The sequence below is a fragment of the Mauremys mutica genome, chromosome 3 (genome assembly GCF_020497125.1).
Source record: "Mauremys mutica isolate MM-2020 ecotype Southern chromosome 3, ASM2049712v1, whole genome shotgun sequence".
In the NCBI taxonomy this organism is placed as follows: Eukaryota; Metazoa; Chordata; order Testudines; family Geoemydidae; genus Mauremys; species Mauremys mutica.
The window spans coordinates 42,902,988-42,916,735 of NC_059074.1; the positions used below are offsets into that span (position 1 = coordinate 42,902,988).

General features: G+C 41.1%; 1 long non-coding RNA gene across 1 annotated transcript; it reads right to left on the minus strand.

Moving 5' to 3' along the window:
- Positions 1-1,041: 1,041 nt before the first annotated feature.
- Positions 1,042-9,181, minus strand: LOC123366995. Its single transcript, XR_006578259.1, has 4 exons — positions 8,996-9,181; positions 7,355-7,448; positions 5,628-5,750; positions 1,042-1,257 (listed from the first exon to the last, which is right to left on the minus strand). It is a non-coding gene; the product is annotated as an uncharacterized LOC123366995 (long non-coding RNA).
- Between the last annotated feature and the right edge of the window lie 4,567 nt (positions 9,182-13,748).

Genomic DNA, 13,748 nt, shown 5'->3' on the forward strand with positions numbered 1-13,748 from the left:
CTTTCCTTTTTCAAGAAGGCAGACTTGATCTGTCAAATGCCCCCCCCGAAGCAGGGTCTAGGTCACCCTGAGGACCTCTGTCTCAGTGTCACAGACACTTCAAATGTTAATTGGGGAACTAATTTTGCTTAGTATTTATACCTTTTGCTCTCAAAGGAGTCACATGTCCAGAAATATGCCCTGTGGGTGTCTTTTACTGGTTTTCCCTAATTAATTTTTTTTTGGGGGGGGGGTAAGGGGTGCTGCAGAACAGACACAGACCAAAGCTCAATCAAGGTTTACCCTCTCATCAATCATTCATTTAAGCTCTTAATGTGATGCCATTCAGAGTGGTCATTTTGACCCAGGTCAGCCTGTACCAAGCCCATAGATAGCATGTTTTTACATTTTCTTTACCTTGTGAGCTGGTCCCCCGGCTGATATAATCAAAAGTTCGATGTTGAAACATACATGCAGATTGAGCCTTTATTAACCATTCAAATGCAATTTCAATGCTTTCAGTAGTTTTCCACATCATTTATTTAATGCTAAGAGAATCCTGCTCCCAGAATACTTTAGCAAATTTAGACATACCAAGCCATACCAAACTCATGCTTGCCACATTTATTCATATCAGTCACAGCAGTTTATTGTTGCTTAATAATAATTTGGTATTGTCCCAACATCAAGTGTTCGGACAGCCCCTGAGCCAGCTGCAAAAGTCACAGAGGTCACGGAAAGTCACAGAATCCGTGACTTCTGTGACGTCAGTGACAGACACACAGCCTTAAGTATCAGAGGGGTAGCCTTGTTAGTCTGGATCTGTAAAAGCAGCAAAGAATCCTGCGGCACCTTATAGACTAACAGACGTTTTGGAGCATGATGCATCCGACAAAGTGGGTATTCACCCACAAAAGCTCATGCTCCAAAACGTCTGTTAGTCTATAAGGTGCCACAGGATTCTTTGCAGCCTTAAGTATGACGCACATGCATGGTAAAGATACTTCACTCTAATAACTATTGTTAACTATACTTTGCATTTACAAAATTCTTTTCCTCTGATGTTCTCAAAGGGTATTTAGAAACACTATGCCGCACAATACCACTTTAATGTATGTCAGGATCATCTCCATTTTATAAAATAAGGCACAGATATTTTGACACGCTGGAGGGATCATATCTCTCAGCTGGCCTGGGGATGCTGGGGAATCCCCAAGAGGAGCTGGAACCTCTTGCAGAAGGTCTGGTCCTCCCTACTCTCCATGCTGCTGCCGCGACCTTCACCAGGAAAAGCAGAATAAAGAGAAAAGAAAAAGAGGAGATATTATGACTAGGCCAAGGCAACAGGAATGAATGGCAGAGGTTGGAAAAAATCAAGGGTCCTGGCTTCTAGCCTTGTGTGCAAACCGCTAAACATACTTTCTTCTATTACCATTTTGCAAGGATTCATGATGAATTTAAATATTTTGGATCCCAAAGCAAATCTTCAACAATGTGTCTCATATGTATAAGAGGCAGAAATGCCAAAATGATCCTGGAAAGAAGACAAATTCTGGAAAATATAAGCTATTTCTACAAGATCTAACTGAATTTTGCACTGAAATGTGTTACTTTTTATAGATGTGTTAATTGTTGCTGAGTAACGAATTCTTGCTAAAGGTTATAGAAGTTCCAGCAGTTACTTTCAGTTATGGACTAATATTATTGGCCTACTACCATACGATATTAATAGAATTCTGACTGCTGGTGACAATTTATAATTCAGTTACCCAATAGGTTCGATCTACAACTTGTTAAAGAATGTTGATAGTTTAGATTTCACAGTGGACACAGGAGGCCTAATTCCTGCCACCCTTACCCATATAAGAGTTGCAGGCCTGAGTGCAGAATGCAAAGGAAACTGTAGTAAGACTGCATCAATAATTTCTCCTTTTCTCTTAACTCTGCTTCCTAGAGCTGATTTAATATTCTGAGCAAACATCACCAGTAACTAGAAAGTTCAAGACCAACATTTTTATACATAGAAGAAGTCAAAAACCATTGAACCTTGCATTAAAATATTAAACTTTTTTTTCCTTTGACACTAACAGTATTCTCTGTAGGAATAAGAATGAAAATTAAAGTATATCAGAATCACAGATACAGTATTTTTGGCCAAACAGGGAAAGAGTATGAACTGTATTTTGTATCTTTAAGACTCAGCCCCAGCTTGTTGGTGCCTTGGAGGTGCTACCTGCAGGCGTAGGGGAAAATTTATCCCACAGAAAGCTAGGGCTGCCCTGAAGCAACTCCTGTTACCACAGACCCTCTGAGGCTTGCAGTATTATGACATCACTGGGAATTGGGACTTACCAATGAGAATGAGTATGTTTCCTAATATTTTGGATTATTTTATTGATGTCAATGAAATAACATGCAGGCCATTTTTGCATAACATTTAAGATACTAGTATAAGCTAGAAGTGTCATTAATATTTATACAGCACTCTAAGTGTGCATAGTGAGTTAATATCGCTCTCTCTCTCACACACACACACACACACACAAAATGACAGGTCTTTGTCCCAAGGTAATTTCAAACTAAATTGGACATAACACAGCAAGAGATGACAACACAGGGTGAGGAAATGGGTCTGGAACGATTAGCAACAAAGAAGCATCCATATAGTATGCTTGTTGTTAACTAGATATTATACTAATTCCTTTTTTTTTTTTTTTTAAATCTAACGTTACATTTGGAGGACAATGTCTAGAACAAAGGCTGAATTGGAGGTCAATAGCTGAAGGATATTCAAAAAATGTAAGTTTGGTGAATATTCAGGACAAAAATGGTTTGGAAATGTTTCAGGTTAAGAAAAAAACAAAAACACTTAACTTGTCAGGACAGGTCCCTATATATTCCTGAACCTGTTCCAACCACTTATGATAGCCTGTTAATAGCATCTTTATATCTGAAGCAGACCTCATTTCATTTACTAATGGCATATAACTGTAGTACCAGGTAGTGTACATTTAATGGATGTGTTTGCAACCCTACTTCTTTCTATATTTAATTTTCAATTTTATTAAAAGTGTGGATTTAATTGAAATACTTGATATGCCATAAAATACTTGCTGACTCCAATTTTGTGGGAGGAGGATCAAAGGCATATTGCATTTTATTAAAGAAATTTAGTTAACAGAATTTACTGCTCATCCCAGAGATATCAACATACCCTTCTCCAAGTGCTAAATTCTTCTCCCAAAACATTTGTGAGAGAAGGAATTATTTTGAAAGTCTAATTCTACTTTTATGTTCAGACTAATCACTGTTACTTTTATATCACTTCATTATAGCTTCTTCCCTGGATCTTAAAAATAATAATAATCTGGATAAGGACTCCAGGTACCTAGAACGGTCAAAGCAATGATGTACTGGTAAATTGCTACACTCATAATACAAATATCTATAGAGTAGATGTGCTTTGTACACTAATAACCTCTTGAGATACATTTATAGAAGGCTCAAAACCTTAATGAAATTACTCTATCTAATACTCTAAAAAGAGGCAAGTCAATTATTGTGTATCTACACCCCATACTTTAAAAAAATCACTTAAATGAATAAGGATGCACCTTATAGTCCTCTGTTGCACCACTAAATAATCATGTTCTCATTGTTCTGTAAGTTATATATAACAACCTCAAGGTTTTATTCTACCTTTTGTACATAACTATTGTTTCTACTGTAAATAGGAGAGCCGACCCCTAAAACCTCAAAATATGCTAATAAATGCCATGTAAATATATATTATATACATCAACACTTCTTGCCATGAATATCTTTTTAAATTATTTAGTCACGTTTGTTACTCTCATTTAGCATAAGCTCTGGGTACAGTACAAAATTCTTTTAAAACCAGATCAAGTGTGATGTGACTGGAAGCTGATGGATGCTCTGTACTTTTAAAACTCAAAACTAATTACTTAGGAACCTAAACATAGACTTAGGAGCCTAACATTAATCCCCCATTTTTAAATATCTATCAAATCAGTGCGTTCAAACAGGGACTTAGCTCACTGATCTTCAAACAAACATTCAAGCATGGACCTTCCATAAATCTATCTGACCACAAAGAACAGTGTCCATTTCAGCTTCCCTTATGATACCCTTTACACCAGTGTTTCCCAAACTTGGGACGCCGCTTGTGTAGGGAAAGCCCCCGGCAGGCCGGGCTGGTTTGTTTACCTGCCATGTCTGCAGGTCCGGCCGATCGCGGTTCCCACTGGCCGCGGTTTGCTGCTCCAGGCCAATGGGGGCTGCTGGAAGCAGCAGCCAGTACGTCCCTCAGCCCGCACCACTTCCAGCAGCTCCCCTTGGCCTGGAGCAGCGAACTGCGGCCAGTGGGAGCCGCGATCAGCCGGACCTGCAGACGCAGCAGGTAAATAAACTGGCCCGGCCTGCCGAGGGCTTTCCCTACACAAGCAGCGTCCCAAGTTTGGGAAACACTGCTCTGCACCCGATCGCCACACCCTCCAACGAAGAAAAGTTTGGGGAAATAAGTGCTAAAATCACAAATATAGGTTCTGTAAGTCAAAGAGGGAAACAAGTTCACTGAAAGTACTTTCAGAGTGGTAGCCGTGTTAGTCTGTATCAACAAAAAGAAAGAGGAGTACTTGTGGCACCTTAGAGACTAACATCTTCTTTCAACAAAATAATTTTGTTAGTCTCTACAGTGCCACAAGTACTCCTCGTTCTTTTTGCTGAAAATACTTTGTCACACCCACCCTCCTACTTAATTCAGGTAACTAGTAGTGGAATCCACAAAGCTATATAGGTGCCTAAGTTCCATTTTTAGCCATCTTTGCAATCCACAAAATTCTGGCTCAGCTGCTGCCTAACCCTGTAGGTGCCTAAACTCACTCAGTGACTAATTTTTTTTCCTTCGGGTCATGTACTTTGCAGCCTCATTCTAGGCACCAGAGTGCCTGTCTGAGCATGTGCTCTGCTGCCTCATGATAGGTGGTCAGATGCCATCACTTGCCTAAGCCCCAGAGTGATTTACAAAACAGGAAAGACAAGCATTTGGCTGCCCACATCACGTGGCGGGACTAGACCTGTAAATGCCCACAGTTCCCTCAGACAAGTTCACATAAAACAGCTTGGAGTGGGAAGAAGATCACCTGTGTAATCTTTAGCCAAGTGGACAGGATCCTCACCCAGCATATAGAAGACACCTGGTTTAAGTCATAGGCACCTTCAGGAGGTGGGGTGGACTTGAACTGCAGGGAAGGTGGTCTCACACATCCACTGAACTAAAGATCATAAGAGAGAAGCTCCCCTCCCAGCTGTTTTGTTTCAGGTCCTGCATGGAACTTATGCAGCTGAATGTCTATCTTCCACAAGTTCATGGATCACTAGCAGAGCTGCCTGCCTGTCTGCAGCCCAGACTAAGGCACATATCACCAAGAGAGAGTCTGGCACCCCTCTGGTCAGCATCTCCCAATGACTTATTTAGGTGGCTTTAGAATATTGGCTTTTGTGGATCTCATTCTAAGATGCTTATCTCTCCCCATTCATTATATAGTGAGCCTGCTAAATAACGCTGGCTGCACTCCACTGAAAAAATAAACACGTATAAAATTAAATCAAAGCCGAAGTTTTCCCACCTCTTCTCTGCCTGTAGGTCCTTGGGAAGTGCTCTTGGGAGGGCTGGGAATCTGTGCATGGAAAAGTCTCATGCCAGAGCTGGGAGCCGAGCTGGGGAGACATGCATCATTCTCCTGGACTACCTGTGGGGGAAGTTATCACTGCCTAAGGCTCTATTAGGTTTCCAGCAGAGACTTCTCTGTGCTGGGGAGCCTGTACCTGAAAGGGCTGTAAAATGGTTACATGATTTGATTGAAATAAAGCAGCAGTAAACAGCATGGGATTTCACCAACAGCAGATCTTTATCAGCATAAAAAATCAAAAGTCACAATAAGCAATACACACTTAAACCCCCTCCAAGTCTGAGAGGTTTACTCAGTACCCAAGTGCAGCCCTGCCTCCCCACGGGCATCCTCAGTCATTCTTACCCTACCTGTGTCAGAGGAGATGGAAGGGAAACCGGAGTTAACGCTTTGTTTACTGGGAACTACGTAATACCCCTGCCTGCTGTCATACTGAGCCGGTCTCCTGAGCCAGTGAAGGAGGTGCACTAGGTTTCTATATGAATGGCTCTATGCTCTCACAGGATCTGGAGATGTGCAAGGTTTGGGGGCCAGACCAGCTTCTTCCACAGAAATATAAACTCTCTACTCCTCACCCTCATACACCATTCCCAGCTCACTGGAAAAATTCCCAGGACATGCCACTAGGTGAACCTAACAGCATTTTCCTCCTCTTGCCCCTTCCTACTAATTTTAATAGCTGGGCCTTAATGATTTTATGGGCCTATAATAATCTTAATTTTGTACAGAAGCATCAAAAACATTATTCTCAATCATAAAAGGACACCTTTGCATCCTAAAATGTATTCCATATACAGATAAAAGTGCTTTGTACCACTTAAACCTTTTTTTTCTGAAAAGCACACAGATATACCAGTATGTCACCATGAAGGCTGTAAACATAGGTAATTAAGATAATGTCACCTTAAACTGAGAACCATCAGATGGCTGTGTACATTTTGCCAAATTACATAACTATATGTAAATGAAAATCACCTCATTACAATGACATTACAGTTTTGTCACAAACACACCTCCATTTTCATAAATAAATAATGTTTTGTTTTATTGCAGTTCATACAATTTAGAGTTCTGCCAACTCTGAAAAGACAGATTTAATTTCTTGAAGCATTTCTTAAGAATGTCTGAGATTTTGGAAAGTTAAGTCAGTATACCGTTATTGAAAATGTCACCCTGAACGTTTTAGCAGGTTTATTTAAATAAATAAAGCATCTAAAATCAGGAAACTAATGTTTACCATACATCTCAGATTAGCAGTAAGTAGTAATGATCAGGGTTAAAAGTCAGGTCAGATTAATATCTAAAAATTCAGATGCTCAAATTAAACTCATCTAAGGTATTGGAATCTCTTAAATCTGTAAACTGGGCAGCAAATAACATGAAAATTACTTTTTCTCACAGTATATTGACACTTTTTCCTCTGGTCCTAGTTAAACCATAGATTTCAAAAGTGTACTAAAAAGAAAAAAATCCATACATTTGATAACTTAGAAACTATTTAACTCAGATTCAAGTGTTTAAAAAAAAAAGGCCATTTGGTCCATTCTAACTTATTTTCTGTACTGATGTATCCATCCCCCATAAACAGTGGATTAAGATACTATTAGATTATTATGGATGTTTCAGATTTAATACCCGCTACCCTCAGAGGTACTAGTGCTTACCATCAGCAAAAACTGGGTAATACATCAAATCTAAATTCTTCATAGGTAGCTGGTTTTTAAAAGTAGAAAAACAGATGTGACTGCCATCATGTTGCTGTATTAAGAAAAAAAAATTAATTGAAAGTTACTTGTTCTTTGTTTTTGTTTGGTTTTTTTTGCAGCATGGCCTTTGTAGCTAGCATGGTCTTAGCTGAGAGAGACCATGATGTTATTGTTGGTATGATAATTACAGTGGCCACCCTTAAAACTTGCTGTTGCCTTAGACACTTAAGTAAATTACTTTATTCAGTGATTGCAATAAGCCTCAAATAAGGCGGCAATAAGCCGTGACACAGCTTGTGCTGGGAGGATTGGTCTCTCCCAAGCTCAGATCTTGTTGGCATTGGTAGTGCATTGATACAAGGGGAGCTGCCCTTTAGCCAAGTCACTGCCACCCTTTTTTATTAGTAATATTATTTCAGGAGCTAGGTAAAGTCAGGGGTGTGGGAACAAGGAGTCCAGCGGTCTCTGACCCACCCATGTTTTACTGGCTATAAGGGTGAGTGACAGGGGGAGGGAGTGGAGAGAAGAGGGAGGTGTAGTCTTGGGGGATGGGGGAGGTGGCACAGGAGCAGGGCCTTTGGGGAAGAGGCAGTGTGAGGGCATGGCCTTGGGAGGAAGGGGTGGTGCCAGGGTGGAGTCTCAGGGGACAGCATGGCACGGGGGGTAGGGCCACAGTTTGGGTGCCTGTGACACCCCCACTTTTAGGGTGCTTCTATCACTCCCGGGTAGTGTTAAAGTAAACTCTTCTTTATTATATTGATACTCACAGCTTCCTTACACTGCTGCTCTGAACTTCAGCATAGATGGATGAATTAGATTGTTTAAGGAGGTAGATTGTGTGTATGTATGTGTGTGAGAGAGAAAGAGAGAGAGAGTGTGCTGAAGAGAGACATTTATTTCCACCCTTCATTCATGACTGTCTGAATTAGCTGGGGGTTCGTTCAAGCTTGGTATTGAGTGAGGAAAAGACAGGCAGGACCAGGGTAACACTGAAAAGCCAAGTGGCTGCGTTTATTTAAGGGATTTTTACAACTTGGGCTGGGGGATTAGGCAACTTTGGCTGGGATGGTATCAAAAGTACAAACACACCCCAAAACACAGTAATAATACACTTTATACTGCTCACCACACCACACCAAATAGGCAGACACACCAATCACACAGATAGGAATCGGGTTCGTCAGGGCGGTGCCCGGTGCAAACACAGAAAAGAGACCCACGGGCCACTGCCTCAGCCACCCTTGCTTTCACACAGAGGGTAAACCCAGAGTGTGGTGCGGCTGCAGCTGGGCAGATTCCACTCACTCAGACCGCGGGGACTGGACCCCCTTGGTCAGCCACCCTCTAAGTAGAGGCAGCTCCCCAGTTAAACACACACACACTGGACACAGACAGAGCAGTGATTCAAACACATAAAGCAGTTTGCAATTAACAATTCAATAACAAAGAGAACAATAATACAAGCTAGCTAAACAATTGTGCAATCCTGAGCTCACTAATACGATCCTGATATTCTGAGTAGATATTTGGTACCAAGTTAAGGAAGGGAACAAATAAGAGGCTAAATAAGCTAACTGTCAGATATCAAAAAGCAAATACCGCACTCCAGGCGCAGCTGACCAGCAGAGCAGACACCAGGAGCATGACGAGCTGACGGAAATGGATCCAAAACGACACGACACGAGCTAGCAATACCGGGAGGAGACCCTGGCTGAAAGGTTGATCCGGTCCTTCAGCTGACACGCGGATACTCCACACGAACACGAGCTAGCTATTACCGGGAGGAGACCCTGGCCAAAAGGTTGATCAGGTCCTTTGGCTAACACGCGGATACTCCACCAAAAAGAAAATGGTCAAGACAAGATTTTCTGGGGGGAAACCTAGTTTTATTGAAAGGTCTCACTCCCTCGTGTCAGCATCTGATTGGCTCCCTGGTCCCTCCTCCCTTCAGGATTTGAGCTGTTGCCACCCCACGTCGGAAGGATTTGCACACGGCACACTGGAGTATCTGGGCAGAATCAGGTCTCTGTATACAGTACTCTGGAGTTGCTGGGCAGAACCAGCCTGACCTCCAGACGACCGGGCCCAAAAAGAGCGGGAAAAATGCACACAGCACCAAAATGTTGCACACGACACTACAAGTTGCTGGGCAGGATCAGGTCTCTGCACACGGCACTAGCCTGACCCTTAGATGACCCAGTAAAAAAAAAGAAAAGCATACACAACCAGTGTTGCTGGGCAGGATAGCATCTCTGCCCTTTAACAAGAACTTGGTCCAACATGGAGGCTGTCTTGTCCTTTTAGCAGGTTCAAGATGGCCGTGGACCGACAAGTGGCCATACATAGCCACAACTATGAATCGGATTGCGACAATGACCACCCAGCACTAGTGCAATCTATGTGTCTCCACATTCCTCAACTCCATTCTTCAGTCTCAACCATCAAGCCATGTTATCCCCCACCCCAAAAATCATAAAATTATAGAACCATGAGGTTAGAAAGGACTGCAAGGGTCATCTAGTCTAATCCCCTGCCAAGATGCAGAATGACTTCCTTCATAACAAAACTCATACCAGCATAATGGTTTTGCTTTTCACTATATCCATACATGAAATTTCATTCCTTAAATAACAAGTACTTGCCATGACCCTTTATCCTTAAGTCCATCCTCTTGATCTTAACAAGTTCCAACTCACAGAACCTCTCACCTTTTATTCAGAGTGAGCAGAGATGGTAGAAAAATGGAGGCAGAGGATATTGTGAGTATTTTCATTCTTCATGCTCTGGTTTTTCATTATAAAAGTTTCAATGCAATTTTTTTCTAACCAGTCCAAAGGGCGTGCCTACACAGGAAAACAAGGTGTGTTTGTACCATGAGTTAGCTAGCCTTTTAAGCTTTTAACTCAGGTTAAAATAGCATTGAAAATACAGCAACATGTCTTTTAATTTGGTTTAGCAGCTTGACTTAAAGATTCTAGGGGAAACTCGGGTTCAATTCAATCTGTTACCCTGAGTTAAAAGCTTATCTTCACTGTTATTTTTTAACTCAGGCTAGCTACACACCTTTTTATATAGTGCATATATACGCTTATGCTATGCCTATACTTGGAGCTAGGGGTATGATTCTCAGTTAGAGTAGGCATACTCATGCTAGTGCTCATCTAGCTAGAGTATTAAAAATAGTAGTGTAACCACAGTGGTGAGTGGTGGCATGAGCTAGCCGCACCAAGTACATACTGAAGGAGTCTGGTTGTATTTGTACTTGGGGCGGCTAGCCTGTGACAACATAACTGCCCATGCTACCATGGCTACACTACTGTTTTTAGCACTGTAGCCTGATGCAAGTAAATGTGAGTATGTCTATGCCATCCGGACATCACACACCTAGCTCCATGTGCAGACATAGACCTCAGAGTGACCAACCCTAGTTTTGCTAGTTTGTTGTAGAGATAGAGATAAAAGATATTGATCTAAAGCACTAATCTTTGCTAAGAAGGTCATGGATTTAAATAGACTATTATCAACATCATAAAATCAGTGAGGCTAGAGCAGCTGCCTTTAGAATATGCGAGGAATTTTTGCAGGTGGTAGAGTGGAAGTGTGATTATATCTGTGGGAGGGTATAAACTGAAAAAGAGAGAGAGAAGTATCAACTCTTTGAAATTTTTGGAGGCACTGTCTGAACATTTCAGTCTCACAAAACATGTGTGCTCACCCACTCTAGAAATACCTGAGCCAGATATTCTGACTTGCTCTGGTTCCTTTGCACTGCTGTTCTAAACTTCTCCTGAACAAAGAATCAGGAAGCTGTAACCATCACTGTGACAGATTCCCCATCCATTTCCCACCCAATATAAACTGGGTACAGAGAATCTGACTTTAAGACTAGAAGTTTCAAAAAAGGCCACTTGCTTTGGGTGTCTCTACTTTTGTAGGCCCAACTGAAGTATTGATCATCCACTCCTCCCATTGGCTTCACTTGGAGCTATGTGTTCTCAGCACTTCTGAATGGTTCTCAGATTGGGCACCCAAAATCAGTATCCTCTTCTGAAAATTTGTCCAGACACATGTATCTTCTTAATATGTATCATAATTTCAATTCCTGTTTTTAACTGATGAGCTCATCTTTGCCTTGCCTGGCAGTCAAGTGGAAACACGGGGACAGATTTTTAAAGGTATTTAAGATGGACACAGAGCACCTAAATGCCTTTAAAATCCGTTCCATGGTGCCCTAATGTGCAGAGGATTGGATCCTGGTCCCCAGGGGTGGCTCTAGGGATTTTGCCTCCCCAAGCACAGCAGGCAGGGGCTGCCTCCGGCAGTTTGCCTGTGGAGAGTCCGCTGGTCCCACGGTACCAGTGGACCCTCCGCAGGCATGTCTGCTGGAGGTCCACCGAAGCTGCGGGACCAGTGGACCCTCCACAGGCAAGCCGCCGAAGGCAGCCTGCCTGCCGCCCTCGCGGTGCCGGCAGAGCGCCCCCGCGGCTTGCCGCCCAAGCATGCGCTCGGTGTGCTGGGGCCTGGAGCCGCCCCTGCTGGTCCCAAGTTTGATTCCAATTTCTAGAAGCAATTTGTTTTTGCATAGCATATTGTTTAAGCTCACACTTTTAGATAAATTGGTGCAACTCTGAACAAAGACAAGGTCTCAGTCCCTGACTGAAGGATTACCTTGAGACAGTCTCTAGCAATCCCTCTTCTTCTGGCTGATACTCTTTGCAATGCTGACAAACTGTAAGGGATGCTGCATCTTCCAACCCTCCTTGCCTTAAAGCAAAGTCCTTACTATGAAGGGATTTTGAAGCGTAGAGTTAGGAGATAAGTAAAAAAGAAAAAAAATGAATTACATTTATGGTATAGAACCAAAAACGGACATAGTAATATAAATAGAAAGTCAATACATTACATTTTATTCCAGGACATTATATCAGCTGTGATAAAAATGGACATATCACTAAATGCAACTTTTATCTACTTTTCCATCTCAAAACTTTAGTCATTAAAAGCTGAGCTGAATATTTCACTATTTTTCAAAAACAAATGGTCATTTGTTTAAATTTTGACATTTTATGTTATTTAAAAATAGCATTTTATAGGCAATCTCAATAGAGGATACTTTTTAAAATACTTTATCGGAGCACATAACTGAGTAATTAATCTCAGTTTGAGTTTATATGGCTGTTTAGTAGTAATGGCTTTTTCACCTCTTCCACACATTTAACTCAACATGTATTCTTTCATTTTTTTTTCTGTTAGAAGTATAGCCCCTGGGTAAAATAAAGAAAGTAATTACTTTTTGTCAAAATGGTGCAAGACCATAGCTCTGGGGTTATAAAACAGACTTCATTAGTACTGTATGCCTTCATTTTTTGCCATTATTTTAGTTGCCCTGAGAGACCTTGAAAGATGAAACTTAGCACTAATGGACTCAATATAATACTTCTAACTTTAGTACAGAGTATTGGATATACTGTATTATAAATAAGAAATATTCTCTCTTTTAGACAAGAGGAAGCCTAAGATTTTATAAATGGACTCCCTTTGATTTCTTGTTATTTAACTGCATCTTTATCATGGTGCCAGATAAGGCATCCTCACAATTTCAGTCCTTAATAACAGTAACTATTCACACATCACAAAGAAACTTTAACCTTCAATGAGAGAAATCTTTCCCAGTCTTTCTAAAGAGGAGAGAACAGATATCATGCCAGTGCTATAGCTCTAAACAATTGGGGAGGTTGTGTATTTTATTTCTCATCCACTATTTCCTCACTGCTGATAGAAAACACTGAAGTTGGCTGCTTCCTGGTTTTGATCAAAGAACTTTAAAAGTGACATATCACAAATGTTGCTTATAGTAAAAAACACATATTTTGTCACAAACCATGGCTTTATTGCTTAGTAAAAGAGACCAGTACTGTCTTTTAGGGATTGTGGAGCCCCAATTCAAACTTATTTTGCAGCATATTTGAATCATATTTGCAGCATATCAATTTGAATCTTACTCCTCTCTGACCAGTGCTTATAGATCTAAATTTATTTCTGCATCAGTGTTTAAAAGAAAGTTGTTTGTTTTTTTAATGTCTGCTTAAGAAGAGTACATTCCAAAATTACTTTGAGTATATCTTTTAAACTGCTTCCACTCAAATCAAGAAATCTAAACTGAGACTTCTGGGATCTAGACGGCTCTAAGGATCATGAATACAGGACATTTTTGTTGGTCAGAATTTCAGAAGTTCTGTGACCAGTTCCATTAAGTCTAAAATATGGCCTTTTTAACCAGAATGGGACAACTAGGCTTCGTTGCAGAGAGCATTTAACAGCTGTTCTTTGTGAAATGCACTGGATGATGATT